This window comes from Cryptomeria japonica, chromosome 9 (assembly GCF_030272615.1).
Source record: "Cryptomeria japonica chromosome 9, Sugi_1.0, whole genome shotgun sequence".
NCBI classification, from domain to species: Eukaryota; Viridiplantae; Streptophyta; class Pinopsida; order Cupressales; family Cupressaceae; genus Cryptomeria; species Cryptomeria japonica.
Genome location: NC_081413.1, coordinates 258147375 through 258165148, shown reverse-complemented (window position 1 = coordinate 258165148; position 17774 = coordinate 258147375).

Sequence of the window (17774 nt, the reverse complement as noted above, 5' to 3'; positions counted from 1 at the left end):
ATTGCTCATTTCTTGGTTAATTCCAAAACCGGGGTTTGACCTAAAGGCAAACCCCTAATCCCTAACCCCCCAATCGTCTTCACTTTTCTATGTGTAGGTTGTAGGTACGCGGCTGAAATTGAAGATCTGGAATCCTTGTGCAGAGACGAACAGATCCCCCTTCGTTTCGCGGATTTTTTGGAGGACCGTGGTGCTCGGGCGCCATCGTCCCGACAACTTTTGCTCAAATTTGTAGGACAGCGCCGTATCGACATTTTACTGCTAATTCCAGGTCCGCAGCTTCATCCTATATCCATATCTCAGTTTATAAGCGAATCTTTGTCACTTTCTATGCATTCCTAGCTTAATTCTTCTATCAACATTCTTTACAAAAGAGGGTAGCCTTGCTTTCTTAACCCTTGAAACACATTTAGCATCCAATCTTGCATTGTGTGGGATTGGATCTTGTGGGTTTCAACCCCTCTTTTGAATGTAAAGTCTCTCCCCTAAGTGAAAACCATCAACCCTAGTGAATCTCCCTTCTCTCTCCTTGGAGTTGGAAGAGGGGAGAGCAACTAGGGTTCGATCGCGATTTTCCGCTTTACATGAAGGTTTAGCCACATTATCAAAGCCTCAAATAGGACGAGAGTCAGGCTCAATTAGGGATGTATCCACATTCATCTTATGCAAGAGATTAATTCTACACACATTAAGACCAGAGCCATTATCTACTAGTGTTCATCTTATAGCAGTATCATTTATGATAACCATAATCATCAAGGGATCATATTGATGTTGAATTTCACTAGTGGGCAACTCATCTTGAGTAAACACAATATGAGCTTTAGGATTCATCATGGAGTTAACCAAAGACACTATATTACTAGATGTATTCGGTGGAGGAACATTCAAATCTTTCAAAGCATCTTGTAACATTCCATGATGAGAAGAAGAAGTTTGAATCAAATCCCAAAGGGATATCTTAGGAGGGGTAGCTTTAAGTTGTTCTATGAGATCATATTCCTTACTAAGAACTTGTGAAATACGTGGAGCTTGCGGAAGAATTGGTTGTGGATTAGGAAGAGAAACTGGAGTAACCAGAGGAGGATTAGGCTACCTATTATTTCTAGTATGATAAGTATGGGCAACCGCATGATAACTCTCTCTAGTTAATTGCTTGGCATAATTATAAGGACTTATAGGTTTTCTTCCTTGCACAGTGATGATAGGTTTATTTGGAGTAAGAAAGGAATCATACCCCCCTTGGATAGTAAGGAGAGGTGATTTAGGAACTTGAAAGGTGGTAGAAGGACAAGCACCTTGGACTTCAAAGAGAGGCTTATTATGCTCATTCAGGTTTATCATGTTAACTAATTTAGAAGTTTTGTTCTTGTTTAGAGATTTCGATAAAGCCACAAAGTCATCAAGAGCATCATCCAACAAAGCATGATCATATCTATTAAAAGGTTTATCTTTTGATTCAAAAGGAGACATCTCCTCATAGAGGGGATTATTGAAAACAACAATGTTACTAGATTCAGTGGAAGAGTTGATAGGAATGTACCCTTGAGAGGAATCATTCAACTTATCTTTCTCATCACAACGAAATGACATAGTAACAAGGTTTATGAGTTTTTGGTAAAATGAAGGTTTGGCCTCTTTAGGATTCAAAAACTCATCTAAAGCTTCATCTAATTCATCTTGGCTATACTCATAATCGGCATAATTGCATACATCATCATAAATATGAACATCTTGCAAATAGAAATCCGACATTTTGAAATAAAAGTTGCATAAAACTTAGACACACAATGCAAAGAAACAAAGAAACACACTCTTTTTTTTTTCTTTTCTTTTTCCTCTTTTTTTTTTTTTTGAAAATGAAACTTAAATGAAACACACTAAATCTAGATCTAAATCTAAAAAATGCAATGCGAGAGAAAGAAATAATTCGTTCACGTCGGGTTCACCAAAATGTGTAGGGAAAAAAGCGAGACTAGGTTAACATGTCCTAATCCTACCTTTTGACACACATTGCGGAATACGAAAGAGCCTAGAGGTATCACACAATTGGCTACTTCTTTTTGTAAAAGAGAGAGCCATGGGCTACCTATTAGGGTTTCTATTCCTTTGTTATAATTGAAAGATAAAATGATGCAAGTTCAATTCCTAACCTCAAAGTGCAAGTATGAACTAATAACAAGATTGCAGAATTGAACTTAAACAATGGAAAGCTGCAAACACAAGGACAAGACAAGAATGCAGATGCGTACCCGGAGTCAAAATCTGAGTGAAAATGTTTGTGACGGGGGTGCGGGCACCACTGTCCTGATTCTGTTCCTGAAACTGCACCTGAAACTGCCACTTTGCAACCTGGAAAACTGTCGAAACTGCCAAAACTTGCTGTCTGTCAGGAGGACCAGGGCGCCCAGCGCCCCTGTCCTAGGGACCAGGGCACCTAGTGCCCTTGTCCTGGTAGGACCAGGGTGCCCCACGCCCCTGTCCTAGTCTTCTGCTCTGAAACTTGGTGTATGGTTCAGTCTCCGTCTGCTTCTTTCGGATCTGCAACTTGCGGCGTCGTCTGAATCCCGAAATCTGCACTTATATCTGAAAAAGGTGTTTGGGCAGCTATATAGGGTTTTGCCTTAGTCAAACCCCCGCTTCGATGATTTCCACCTCCACGAATAGCCAAGTTGTTTTGTAAAAGTAGTGTGTGTGCAGACCTTGTGTGTGTGCAAGATCTAAAATGCAAGTAAGCAAACTAGAGCAACCTAGAAAGTAAACCCTAATTGCTTGTAAATGACAATGTAAATGCTCCAAATCAAGATGCCAAGTGATCTAAAGCATGAATGCAAGTGACATAATGAGGCTTATGCAAAGACATGAAAACAACATGAAATCATACCCAACCCCAAGGGAGGGGTACAAGCCAATCTTCAATCGGTGATCCCTTATTGCTCTTCAATGCCTTCAAAGCCCTAAGTGAATGAATGGATTTGATGAATGCTTGGAGGATGAATGTTGAGAGTTGCTAAAGTCTTCAAAGATCTGCTCTTTCCCTGCATATGAGGTTCCTGAAAATAAAATTCGGATCCTTTCTAATGAAGAAAGAGAGCTCTTATGTATGAAACCCTAGGTCTTAATTCCAACTTTTGGCTGACCTAGAGATTGAATATCCGGCCAATTTCTTGGGGTTAAGCTTTATTTTATGATTGGATCGCGCTCCTAAAATTTCAGGAAAAATGTCCAGGACCGTGTGCACTCCGGGCGCCATGGTCCCAGCAACTTTTCACCAAATTTTCAGGGCCGTCGGATATGATGATTTTAGAGAGAATCCCGAAGTTACAGGTGATTTCGAGATGTTTTGACCCCCGAAATCAAGCCCCCAAGCTCAAAAGAAGGCCTAATTAGGGTTTTTGATTAGATGATGTATCGGAGGAATAAAATGAAAAGGGGCACACTTTAATGAAAGGGCCCACCTTTATGATGTGGACGATGATGAAATAGGACCTTAGACCTAATTAATTTGATTAATTAAGTGCTAAAGGGGAAATGCAATGCAAAATGCAAACTGCGCCAAGGCGGGTGCTAAACTAGGTGTGAAATTGTACTGCTTTAGCAAGTGCGTACAATTTATGACGCTACACAAACATTTAATTGCATAAAACATATGGCGATTGGGCCATGACTTTGACGAAAATTGATAATGTTCTGGCGACATGGCCACCCCCAGTCGGTACAAAATATTCACCATTTCCCAAATCGTCAATGTGAAAAATTCGTCATTAGCAAATATTCGCCACTAAAGTAATCTCTAGCGGTCATGCTTGTCAAAAAGATTTTCTAAAGAAACTAGACCCTTAGGGATTTTGTTTCCTTTCAATTGTAGAAATTTATCTCCTATTTCTACATCAATACTTTCAATTGCATCATTTGAAGGGCAGTGATTACCTTCAAAATATAGATCATCAAAATTGGTAGTTGTCTGCAAGAATTTAATTACATGATGATCGTTATTAATGATCAGAGTTGTCAGGAACACTTGGTCGAAAGACCAATTCAACAATGTATGTTGATCTTGAAAAATCTTTGTGAGGAACCAAAGAGGTTGCTGATACTGCTAATGAGTCTTCCCTGTCATTAAATTCATGAGAAACAACAAATATATCAAAAGCATCAAATGCCTCTATTAGATCCCATACAAGGGTACGATAATGTCGTAGCATATCGCTCCTCATCTGGTATATGTTCCTGACATGACAAACTATCAACTCAGCATCTTCTTGAGCATGTAAATTTTTAATCCCCTTCTTTTGGGCAACCTTCATCCCCAAAAGAATAGATTCATATTTAGCAGTGTTATTTGTGTTGTCAAACTGCAATTTGAAGGAGAAAGGGAAAAAAATTCCATCAGGAGAAACTGACACAACATCGTCTCCTGATCTAGTAGAAGAACAACTACCATCAAATTCTAGCATCCAAACATCATCTGGACTACCAATGCTGATAGTATTAAAATCAAGAATTTCTTGTTGTGAAGTAGAAGATCTTTCTAATTCCATAACAATACTCTCACAATCAACTGGAACCTCATTGAGTGGAATGACATCTTCAATCTCAGGAACAACCTCTAAACCACCATCAACATGCAGGAAATAACTACCCATACCTGACGACTCGAAAAGAATCTGTGCCCGATGATCATCAAACTTGACAATGATGTATTTTGATTATTTTTCTAGAAGTAACTTTTGGATAACTCCTTTAACAGGAATACGAGCCTCAGTCATATTGATGTTTAACTCACCTCCCACATCTCTACAAAAATTTCTTTCCAACAATAGAGCATAGGAGGTCAGCACATCGGCTACCAATACTGTCATCTTAATCTTCTTTTCTGGAAATGCAGCAAAAGCAAATGGTGCGTCCTTGATCTGACCTATCAAGGGGGCTTGCTTGTTATCCATAGAGAAACATCTTCCAAATGTTTTGGTCAAAGTTAAACCAAGGGCATTGGCAACTTTTGACGGTATAATATTATCAAATGCCCCATAATTGATTACACAGTTACTAAGCTTATAACCATTTATCAACAAAGAGATATAGAATGGTTCTATCTTTTCTACAGGAGAAGGGGAAGTCACTAAGTTATTTTGAAGTGAGTTAGACTTGGGAAGATTACTAGGAGTAGTATCTTTTTCTTTAACAAACTTGACCAAACGGTCAAATTGATTTAGATTAGATCTCAAAAATTCAACCTCAGACATTTGTATTTTGGTTTTTCTAGCATGATCTAAAATATTAAAGGACTGAAAAGAATTCATCAAAGATTGATTTGGGTTCTCATTTTGAAAACTTAAAATATTAGGTATACTAGTCTTCGATGCAGGTGTAGAAGAATTTACAGGTGCAAAAAAATTGACAGCAATCGAAGAAGCACTTACACTTTTATCCTTCACGGCATCCTTTGAGATAGAGTTGTCTTTTGTGGGATTTGGTATGGGAGTCCCACGCTTAGCAATAGAAACTAGAAAATGTTGAGAATCCTTTATTTGAATAGAATCATCATTCTTCGCAATGACAGGTGGTTGAGCTGCCTATGCTTGCGAATGGGTGAATACTGCAAAGACATCCCCATCACGTGTGTCTGGTGTATCATCTTCTTGATATAGCATAAACCTGATATTAGAGTCGCTAGCCAACTCTGCATCATCTTCTTGATGCAAATTGGCATCTTCTTCACCAAAAGGGGGAAGATCATTTTGTTCAACTTCAAAATAACCTGTAGCTGAATTTTGGGGTGGTGCTTCCAATGCAAGCCTCTTTGGAGCGGGAGGCAATTTATTCTGATTACGCATGGCGTAATTGGAAGCATTATTTGGATAAGTCCTTCTTGGAACATCACGATAAGAAGTATTTCCTTGTGAGGAAATTTGCTTCTTAAGTGCTAACAACTCATTTGCTAACTTTTGTATCATGGGATCAACAAAATTCGTTGAAGAAAAAGATGAATCAACAATTTGATTATTCCTAACCTTGTTAGGATCTCTCCTTATCTTACCAGCAAGGATAAGATCATCTTCGACCGATATGGCCATCTATTGTGCAGTGGCCAAATCTGTAGGATTATGCCTTCGCAAAAGAAAGCTCACCTCTGGCAATTGAGCATTGATAAAGAAGCATTTCAAATTTCTAGCGGTGGATTGTGAAGCAACTGGAATGCGATTGTACAATCTATTTAACTTTTCTACAAACTCACGAATAGGTTCTTGAGGTTCTTTTTTCATTTGAGTTAACTATGCCAGTAGCGCGTGATCATCTTTGGCAGACTTGAACCTTGCTTCAAACAGTGTTCTGAGAGTTGCCCAATATGTGATACAAGCATTCGGAAGATGATAGAACCAATCGACAGTGGCTCCATGCAAAGTCTCAATAAATAATCTCACTGAAACATCTTCATGCTCAACACCTAAGACCCCACATGCGATGTAGAAGGTAGCAATGTGTTCGTTTGGTTGTTGAGAACCATCCCCAAAATATTTAGGCAATTTTTTCCACGTGCCTTTGGGAAGTTCATGCAAAGGTGCAGTCAAGCTCAATGGACCAAAAGCGCTACCCCAAGGGCCAACAACAGCCATCCCTAATGGATTATATGGTAGTATTACAAAACAACTTGCAAGTGGAACAAATAAGACTTGCAAACTTGACGCCTCACCTGGTACGAGAGATCGTCGTGCAAAAGGAGGAAAACTTCGTGTCCTAGCTGCAAAGGAGAACGCATCCATGGAGGTGTCACAAAAGGAAAATTATGTTGCTGCAAAAACTCAAAAATAGGATCAGCAACTCCTGCTAATTGTTGCCCACGAGTGTAACTTCGATCAGCCAGATTATGATTTTTGAGAAAATCAGCAAAATGGATATTACAATGAAAAGAGCACTACAACCCAAAGGAAAATACTGGTTGCACGTCGCTCCCCAGTAGAGTCGCCAAAAAATTATTGGGTAAATATTTGTCACTAGCGTACCAATGACAAAATATATGATTCACACAGCTATGTTGAGAAATTAATCTCTCCTCTCATCAAGGGGAGGTTCCCTTTGAAATTTCTTCTCTAATTAACAAGAAATTAAAAACTGTGGGTTAGTTTCGGGCATATAACTCTCTTTTTTTAGTTAATGTATTCTCCCTCCACTTTGTTACAATTTCCCTATCACTTTGCTACTTAAGGAAATGAACAAATTAATCCAACAAATTATACCAAGATTTTATAAGCAAGAAGCACAAAGTCTTTCTTGAATATAACACTAGCTTAACTAATTATCACAATGGTAAGGAATTCAACTTGCTACTCAAAGTCTTCAAGTATAATTCCTTAATCCTTAAAACTACAAGCAATAGTAGCAATACAAAGCCTACTACTAATCACTTAACAATAGAAAATTTCCCAAATATTCAAGGAGCACAAAGTCCACTTTCACAATTCAAGAGCTCTTTTACCCACTTAACAATACTTCCTATATCAAGAAATTCAAGAACATATATAAGTCATGAACGTAAGAACATCAACTCATATAAACAATTTTTGACACAACACAAAGTTTGGGATCAAATAAAATTGCTTTCTTTATTTTCTTGATCAAATATTCACAACAAAAGCTCAAAGTCTTAGTTGAGGCAAAAATTCGACAGAGATTTGCTTAGCATAATTAAAGATAAAATATACAAATGAGGGTCCTCCTTATATATAAAAAGAGTGGAGAAAATTGTGGTCACAGTTGACTAATTCAACTGCACAGTCCCAGTTGACTACAACTACAACAGAAAGAAATTATACAGCTGCGAGAAAACTTGCAGTATCTAACAATGCAACTACACGAAAAGAAAATGTCAAAGGGGACACTTTATTCATCTTTCTCCTCCTCGTTTGATTTGTGGATTTCTTCGAACTTAGTCGGGATAGACTCCATCTTTGCTTGGTTTGGCATTGGGGTAGAATCTGTGATTACACGAACATGAGAAATTGCATCTTCAGCCTTCACATATTTATTTTTTCCATCTTTCAGCATGGATGCAAGGACTTCAAATCTGACTTGGATCTCCAATAACTTGTCGAATGCACTTAGTGAGAAATCTTATCCCGTGCGGTGATCCATTAAGGAGAGAAACTCCTACGTGATGGCATCATTAGTAACGAGATTCTTGATTGTCTTCATATAGATAACAAGGAAGGTCAGCAATTCTGGCAGAAATGAGATCAATCTCATCATCAACTTCCTTCCTTTCTTGATCCAGCTCCGTAATCATCAATCTTATTCTCTCTTTCTTGTGAGACAATAATGACAAAATTTGAGTATATTTTTCTCTTGTGGGAATCACTTTATTTTCAACGAAGACATCTATTCTGAAGTCCTCCATTTTTCTCCAAAGGGTTATACTCTTCTCAATATTTTCAATTTCTTGAGATAATGAAGTCTTGATACTTTGCATGTGACTTTGGATTACTTCAAAATCGAATCGGTCAATAACCCAATTGTTGAACTTAGAAGATGAGACCCTTATGATTTCAACCTTGCAATCCATTCATCTGCCACTCATCCTTTGGTTCCCACCTGTTCAACTTTCTTAAGATCTGTCAAAACTGGCAAGTTGGGGAAAAAAGTCCGATCTGCACCTTAGGAGTCAAAATTTGTACATAGAACTTTAAAGTCCGATGTGCAAGGATAAAACATCTTTACTTGCATATCTAACTTTAAAGATCGATGTGCAAATTGGGGGAAATTCATCAGCACATCGGACTTTAAAGTCTGATGTGCAAGTTAGAAAAAATCATTAGCACATCGGACTTTAAAGTCCGATATGCAAGTGAAAAATCATTCAGAATACCAACACATCGGACTTTGAAGTCCGATGTGCTAGGGAAGGGAAACCAATTGACATGTCAGGTTTTAAAACCCAACATGTCAATTAGACAATCTCTTCTCGCATATCAAACTTTAAAGTCTGATATGCGAAAAGTTATCTCCACTCATAAGCCTGCATGTCAGGTTTAAAAACCTGACGTGCAGGCAAGGGAAGAGGGAGGCGAAAAACAAAAGGATCTGAGGGCCATCGAACATTAAAGTCCGATGTGCCCTCGACCTTGAGAGGAAGATTTTAGAAGCAATCAGATTTTAATGTCCGATGCAATCCTAATCAATAGAAACCCAAAGGAAAATGGCGGATAGAGATGAAGAAAATAAAATACAATGCAAGAGGAAAAACCTGAAATAAATAAAAATAAAACAAAATGCCTACCTCAATCCACCACAATAGATGAAAATTTGATGGAAAACCAACAAATCTGTAAGGCAGACAAGCAAAAACAGAGGAAGGAGGAGGGCACACGCAAAGGAGGATTCACAAAACTGAAATGAAGAAATGATCTTCGAAAATTAATAAATAATTCCCAAAATTAGCAATAAATGCGATCATTAATTGCTAATTGCGTCGTGCATGTCGGACTTTAAAGTCTGACATGCAGGACTAAACCTCTTGCAAGTTGGACTTTAAAGTCCGACATGCAAGAAATTGTTGAATCAACCTGCACATTGGACTTTAAAGTCCGATGTGCAGATGCAAAGACCCTGCAGGTCGGATTGGGAGAAGGACTACCTGCAGGTCAGACTTTAAAGTCCAATTTGTAGGGGCAGAACCAAAATTTTGCACATCGGACTTTAAAGTCCGATATACAAATCCCTTCAAAAAGAAAGAATGATAAAACTGCAAATCTAAAAGAACCTAAAAATAATAAAAACGAAAAGCAAAAAGCTAAATGAGCTAACGGACAAAGTCAATCAAGCTCTCCTGGAGGTCGTAAGGTACGAAACGAACCAGTTTCATAGGGTTGCCTCATGATTTTGGCCGCACTGAAATCGAGGACAACATCCCTCCAAAACTTTAAAGCCAAAATGCGGGAGGTTACAAGGAAATAGCCAAAAAAACAAAACTACTAGGAGCTAGGACACTGGCAATGGATGGTGGACCAGTGGTATCCAAAAAACAGGGCAAAAAACTGAAACCCTTCATGGGTAATCCTAAGGATCTTGCCCTCTGTCTAAGTAGAATTATTTAGAGATGAGGAGCTCTGAGAATTCTTCAAACCATCTATAGTCTTGAAATTCATCCAGGAGAAACCATTTCCGGAGTAAATCCCAACCAATCCGCGCCCATTTCCTATGTCGTGTCAACTGCTTAGCATTCAGGTTCAAAAGAAAAGGTTGCCTAATCACATTTTTGTCATGGAGGAGAAGCTTGGCAAAATCACTTGCCCAAGGGATCCCCACCCCTACTTCTGCAAAGACGACAACAGTAATGTCGTCCCCAAGGAATTCTTCTTTGAACACTCTCCTTAATAGCATCAACATATCCACCTTTTCTCCTCTGACGTCCAGAAGAGACACTAAGAACCGGGACATAATGTCTATGTTAACACGGTATCTATTATCATTTTTCAAAATCTCTAGGCCCAACACCATCCTCACAGCCTCGTTAGTGAACATCTTGACCACCTTACAAACTGATTGGAGGGTTGGGTCTTTGACGTAGCCCAAAAATGTCCTCTGGTTCTCCTCAAAGGTGCTTCTCAACTGGATAGGAGTGTCCATCTTCGGAAATATGAATACCAAATTATACAGCCTAAAGACCTAAACCAGAGGCATAATTTCAACTACCGCCAGCTCCGACAATTTATCTACCAAAGGCGAATTGAAGAAGAAAGAAGCGGAGATTATAAATAGCTCTTGATACTAGCAATTCATTTACCAACTGTATTAATTCCTTTGTCCTTTTTTTATAATTCTTTTGTATCTCTTAGTAAATCTTTCTCATAAATGCACGAGTGTGCGAAATTGGAAACAACTGTAAACCACTACCAGTTACTAGATTGGAAGTTGTGCATGCTAAGTGGATCGCACTTAGAGAATGTCAGTGACAAGACATTAATAAATGTCGATACTCGATTAGATTTGATACATGTCTACCGTCTCCAATTCTATTTTGAGGACTTTTTGGAGAACTACGTTCTCTTCAGAAATTTGGGCCGAAATAAAACACCAGCCATTGATCTACGATCATCAAACGATTTTAAATCATTGATGGATTTTAGGTACATGTGGCGTGTCGATGAGGTCACGCTTATCGATACATCACGTAGATTCTGGACCCCACATGATGTTGAATTAATTAAATGACGAAATGGCTATTAATAGATAAGGAAAATGGCAATGAATTTATGAAATCGCCAATAAAATATTTATTTTTCTATAAATAAAAAAATATTAGCCAATAAAATTAAATAACTTTCAAATGGTAGATAAAAATTGCCAATACACTTAAATAATTTTTCCTTCTGAGCATAACTTTTCGCCCATACACATATTTTTTCCTTTAAACGAAAAAAACATTTGCCTCCGACATTATATATTTTCCCCACACAATGATGAATTATTCGCCAGGATTTTATGGAATTTTCATACCCTAAAAAAAAATCGGCAAATTAAGTTTTTTTTCCAAATTTGAAAAATATTTTGCCATCAATATGAGAATTTCCCCCCAAAAATAATGTCTAATTCGCCAGGATTTAACACTTTTGCCCTGGGGTGGTTTCTTAAAGTTATCCCTCATAAATCCCTAAAGACATTATCCTTAAATTATTGACATGAAACAAGTAATAAAAAGTTGGTTTCTCTCTTTTAATTTAGGTTTTAAGGTGAAATTTATTTTCTTATATAAATTAAAATATAATTATTCTATAATAAATAAAATTTTAATAACACAAAAAATTCTAATATCTTCAATTATTATTTGCAATTCAATAAAAAGACATAAATAATTAAACTAAAATTTTTAACTTGATGAAAATTAATCCTTAAAAGAAGAAGAAGAATTAGAATAAATTTAAAACAATAATATCCTAACAAAAGAAGATATTCTTATCAAAAGAAAATAGCAATAAAAGATAGATTGTTAATTCAAACTATATTATTCTACAATAATTAAAATTTTAATAACATGAATAATTATAAATTAAAATAATTTAAAGCATTATTTGTAATTTATAAAAAAGACATATATAATAAAAATAAAATTTAATCTTGATGAAAAGTTAATCTTTTAAAAAAAGAAGAAGAAGTGGAAGAATTATAATAAAGCTAAGTTATATATATATAGTTATATATATATATATATATATATATATATATATATACCACAAGAAAATAATAATGAAACATAATTTTTTCCTTTGATACACATTTTTTTTTAAATCATAATATTAAAATATATTTTTAAATTTCTGTAATAAAAGATTTTTTTTATTAATATAAATATAAACATATAATTGAGATTAATTATATGGTCTTGCATCCTTTTCCTCAATTCTAAACAATTGATTTCAAAATGTAGATGGATTATTTCATATAGGAAAGGCATAAATATGTGCTTATTTATTTCTTTGATCTTTATTTATATCAAGTTTTATGAAAAAATTATAAATTGTAACAATAATATTAAGCATTGTTCAACCATTGATTTCAAAATATAGGTTTATTTTTTCATATAGAGAATTCCTTTATCATGGATCCATCTTTATGTATATCAAGTCTTATGGAAAAGATTATAAATTGTAATAATATTATATAGATTTTTATTTTTTTATTTTTTTGACAAAAATGGCAAGCCACCATAATATATTAAATATTATATAGATATTGTTTTTTGTTTTTTTGGTAGGTAATAGGCCGAAGCCACTATATTTTTTATTATTATTATTATTATTATTATTATGTTTGATTACATTGACCCTAGACCTTCCCCATTTTTATGAAAGGCCAAGAGTCACAACTCAGAATTCATTTTAGATGTCCCTATTGGAAATTGAACTTGGGTCTCCATAATGAGAACCCAGTGTTTTAACCAGTTAAGCTCAAACCCTTGGACATTATATAGATATTGTTAAATTTGATAAAACGGATTTTAAATTTAATGATGGTATCTTATAAAAAATGAAATGAATAAATAATTAAAATTTTATTGCACTCAAAATTTAGTGATTTTATATGCAATTAAATTTTTATTATTTATTCATTTCATTTTTTATAAGAGTGTCGTATTGCTTTAATTTTCCTCACTCAGAAAAATTCTTTTAATTTTTATAATTTCCAAAGAAGACTCATGGCCAAGAGTAGCCTTTTATAGTCATAGCCCTCTTCCTCATTATAAAGACCTTTACAAATCTATATTAATAAAGGGGCAACCATACACAAAGTACATGTAAGTAAAAATATCAATGGATAATCATTTAATGTTAGTTTTTAATATTATTGTGAAGCTTTAAACTGAGTTTTTCAAATATTCATTTTTTTAACAAAATTAGACAAACATTGAGTTTTTTTTTGTAAACAATTTAGTTAGGTTATACGAAATTTTTTTATTAATGAAATGTGATTTGATCTTGGTTAAAATATAGTGAACTCTTTTAGATGCAAGATCCATTGATAAACCAATTTTATTTTGAAATGATATTTCTTGGCGTATTTTACATAAACCTTTTAAAATATAGGCATAATAGTTATAGAACAATAGAATATATTAATTTGATATCTTTTTTGGTGTTTGATTGCACAATGTTGAAATCGATGTCATGCATATAGAACTCATTTTGAAGTCTAGAAGAGCTCAAGAATAGTTAGTAGAAAACTTTCCAAAGAGGAGAAACTCTTATATGGAAGAATATTTTGGACAAAAAAAAAATTAGGTAATTTGTAGACTCTTTATTAGTACTTGTCGTTGGGCTAGTACTATTGCAATCAGTTGCACTAATTTTCAAGTTTTCTGTACAATTTACACAGCAAAGAGGCAAAACCTCTTCTTTCTTCAATACCAATAGACTGAATATATATACTTTCTATATTTTCATTTTAATAGTATATATTTTTTTCCTTAGTAACAGTATATTAATTATTATTACTATCTTAAATCTTATCATTTCATTTCAATTTATGAAGTTACAAATAAAAATGTTTCAAATAAAATGTTACTAAATAGTTTACTCACCTCAAAGTTAATAGCTTTAATGTTATTTAACAATATTATCATTATTGTTGGATATATATATGTATATAGTTTTCTTTTATATGACTGTATCAATTGACGGAGAAAACAAAATCTATCCTCTTTAATCCTAAATATCTTAGAGATACCAACGCTATAACTCACATTTTTTTGGTTGCTAAATAGGGCAGCTAATTTTTAACCCTAAAAACAATTATATTATTGAAAATATAATATTACATCTATTCTAGCAGGATTATTGATTCTACCATAGTATGAATATTAGTACGTTATTAATTTACCTAACCCTAATAACATGACTTATATTATTTGCCAAGTCAATAAAATATATATATATATAGTTTTAGTTATTCTCATACAATTTAATAATATAAAAGTTTAATAATAAAATGATGTTATTAATAATATAATACTCATACAGCTCTTGTTGCTTTATGTAGAGAGTTAAATGAAAATTAAGATAGTTATGAATATAGGTAGACATCCATTTATTTCTTCCCCTATAACAATCAAAATGTACAACAATATATATAAGTTAATGTATTTATTTTTTTCTTAGATCTTCTTATATATTAGATATCCTTCTTGAGACGTCTATTATATTTTAGATGAAAAATTGATAAATTAAAAAAAATTGTCTCCTCATTACGCCGAGAGGTGTTCTATACAATGTCAGCACATCCGTGAAACAAAAAAGAAACGGCAGTTGCAAAGGCAGCCTATGGAATTCAAAGAGTCTATAATGGAAGTGCTTTTGTATCCATAATGGTAATGGTTTCATCTATAATTGTGGAATCCGAAGAGTCTTTCCATCTTCTAAGGAGTTAAAATTCGATCTTTGTGAAAATGAAAGAAATACTGCATATCCGAGCAGGCAGTGTGGTAACCAAATTGGAGCAAGTTCTGGAAAGCGATACGCTATGAACACGGGATCAATCCGATGGGGTCATACAAGGGCGACTTTGATTTGCAGCTAGAGAGAATCAATGTGTATTACAATGAGGCAAGCAGAGGCTGATATGTGCATAGAGCAGTGCTCATAGATCTGGAACCCAGGCCAGACTGGAGCTGGAAATAACTAGGCCAAGGGTCACTACACTAAATGTCGTCCGCAAGGAGGCTGAGAATTGCAATCATCTTCAAGGTGAATTATCCTTCTTGTTAAAGAATGCTTTTACTTTTTTATTTCTGGAGCTGTTTTCCATCGCATTGTCTTCAAGCAATTCCTCTTCCCTTTTTGTTCTTTTGAAGTATTTTGGGGTTTTTACATTTTGGCCTCAATGTTTTTACTTTTAGGATTCAATGACCCACACTAAACCTACCAAAAAGTTGGTAGATCACCCTAGCATTACAATGGAGGTTGGACATATTTATTTAAGCTGAGCATTTATCCAGAACAATGGTTTATTCAGATGACTCAAAATATTAATTTTGTCTCTGCTAACAAACTGTAGCTGTTCCATTAGTCTCCTCACCAATCTCTGCTAAATAGCATTGTAAGCTATGGCAAACTATTAAGCCATTCAGAAGTAGTATTAAGCTTTTGTTCTCATTAATGGCCAGTTTGCCAGTTTGAAGATAGAACACTCTTCTTCTTATATACCAGAAAGATTTCATAATAAGTGGAATAATGATTTTGTGCAGTCTTTGGAAAAACCATTCGAGGTAAATGACTTGTTAAATATTATTACTATTTCTTTGTAGATTTTTCTGGTATGCTTTTTTCCTTGTTGATTGTGCATTTTTCAGGGATCTGAATACCTCGAACATGTGGAAACACTAGTGAATGAAGTGACATTGTTGTTAAAAGAAATGCAAACTGGATTTGATGGTGATCTGATCGAGCGGCTTGAGATGGTTGATGCATTGAATAGATTGATATTTCCAGGCTGAAATAAAAGCAGCTCTTGATTATGTTTACCGGTTTGTTAAATTTCTCTTTTAACACTTGGAATGCTAACCAAATATATAAGCTATGATGGAACTTGTAACATATTACTCAATGTTATAATTGAGGCTATGATGGAACTTGTAACATATTACTCAATGTTATAATTGATATATTAATACTGGTAACAAATTCGAGGTTCTTAAAACTGGTAACATATCTGAGTGCAACGTGGCTATGATAAAAATAGTTTTGGAATGGATTTTACATGCTTCAAAACACTAACAAATGGGTTTAGTTAATAATGGAAATTTTAAGAAGAATTTGAATGTTACTCTTCTGTGAAAGAAATGACGATAATGACTAGAACATTATTATAAAGAATGAGTATTTTATTATAATTAACAAAAGATTAAGTTAATTTTCAAAATAATAGATGTTTCCATGTTTTAATTGAGTAAAGATCAAGAGTGTAGTAAAAATAGGAAATATATACAACTTAAAAATAGGAAATATATAGAACTTAGTAAGTTTTACAAATAAATAAATAAATACAAAATTTAGTAAGTTTTAGAAAAAAATTATGGTAATAGGTTGTAGTTATCCCATATTAATAGGGACTCATTACTATGAGTAATTTAGAAAGAATGAGTATTTTATTATAATTAACAAAAGACCAAGTTAATTCTCAAAATAATAGATGTTTCCATGTTTTGATTGAGTAAAGATGAAGAGTGTAGTAAATAAATAGGAAATATATACAACTTAGTAAGTTTTACAAATAAATACAAAATTTAGTAAGTTTTAAGAAAAAATTATGGTAATAGGTTGTAGTTATCCCATATTAATAGGGACTCATTACTCTGAGTAATTTAGAAAGAATGAATATTTTATTATAATTAACAAAAGATCACAATATAGTAAAAAACGGAAAGATGTATAACTTAGTATGTCTTAAAAAAAAGATACCAAACTTAAATAAGTTATAGAAAAAAATTATGGTACAAGTTGTAGTGATCTAGATTTATAGGAGTCATTACTATGAATAATTTGGAAAGAAAAAGAATTTGTTATTACAAGTTGGAATTACCCCATATTTATAGGGAGTCATTAAAAGAATAATAGTTTGTTATAAAAATTAATAAAAATGAAAACAAAATTATCTTTAAAATTGGATTTAATAATAGTTAAAAGAGTTCACATTTCTTACTACCCTTAAAGATGTAATTGATAAGTGTTCACATTATTAAAATCAATATAAATTATACATTAAAATTATTCAAATAAAATGATAAGAATAATAATATTTTAACTTAATAAGAAATAATAAACAATATGGGATATAATTAAAATAAATAAAAAATATTTATAAATTCAATTATTAAAAAATTAGTTATATCTTTTACAATATTATGTATCCCATTACTTTTTCCTCTTGATATAGATAAATAAAAAATTGACAAATTTCTTGGAACTTTTATTATTGTATTTTAACTTGATGGAAAATTGTAGATATTAAATGAAGAGGATAATTTTTAGGTATAATTTTTTTACATCAATTTAATAGACATATTGACTCCTTAAACATAGATATTTAGGTTCATATAATTAAATTCCATACCCCTATCCCTAACCCTACCAATAATTCTAACCATAACTCTAAACTCTTAACTATAATCTAAACTTTAACCCTAACCCTAAGTGTATCCGTAATCCTAATTTAACCCTAATCCTAATGTTATTGAATCATAAGCCTTCTTTTTAACCTAGCTTAAAATATAATACTAACCCTAACTA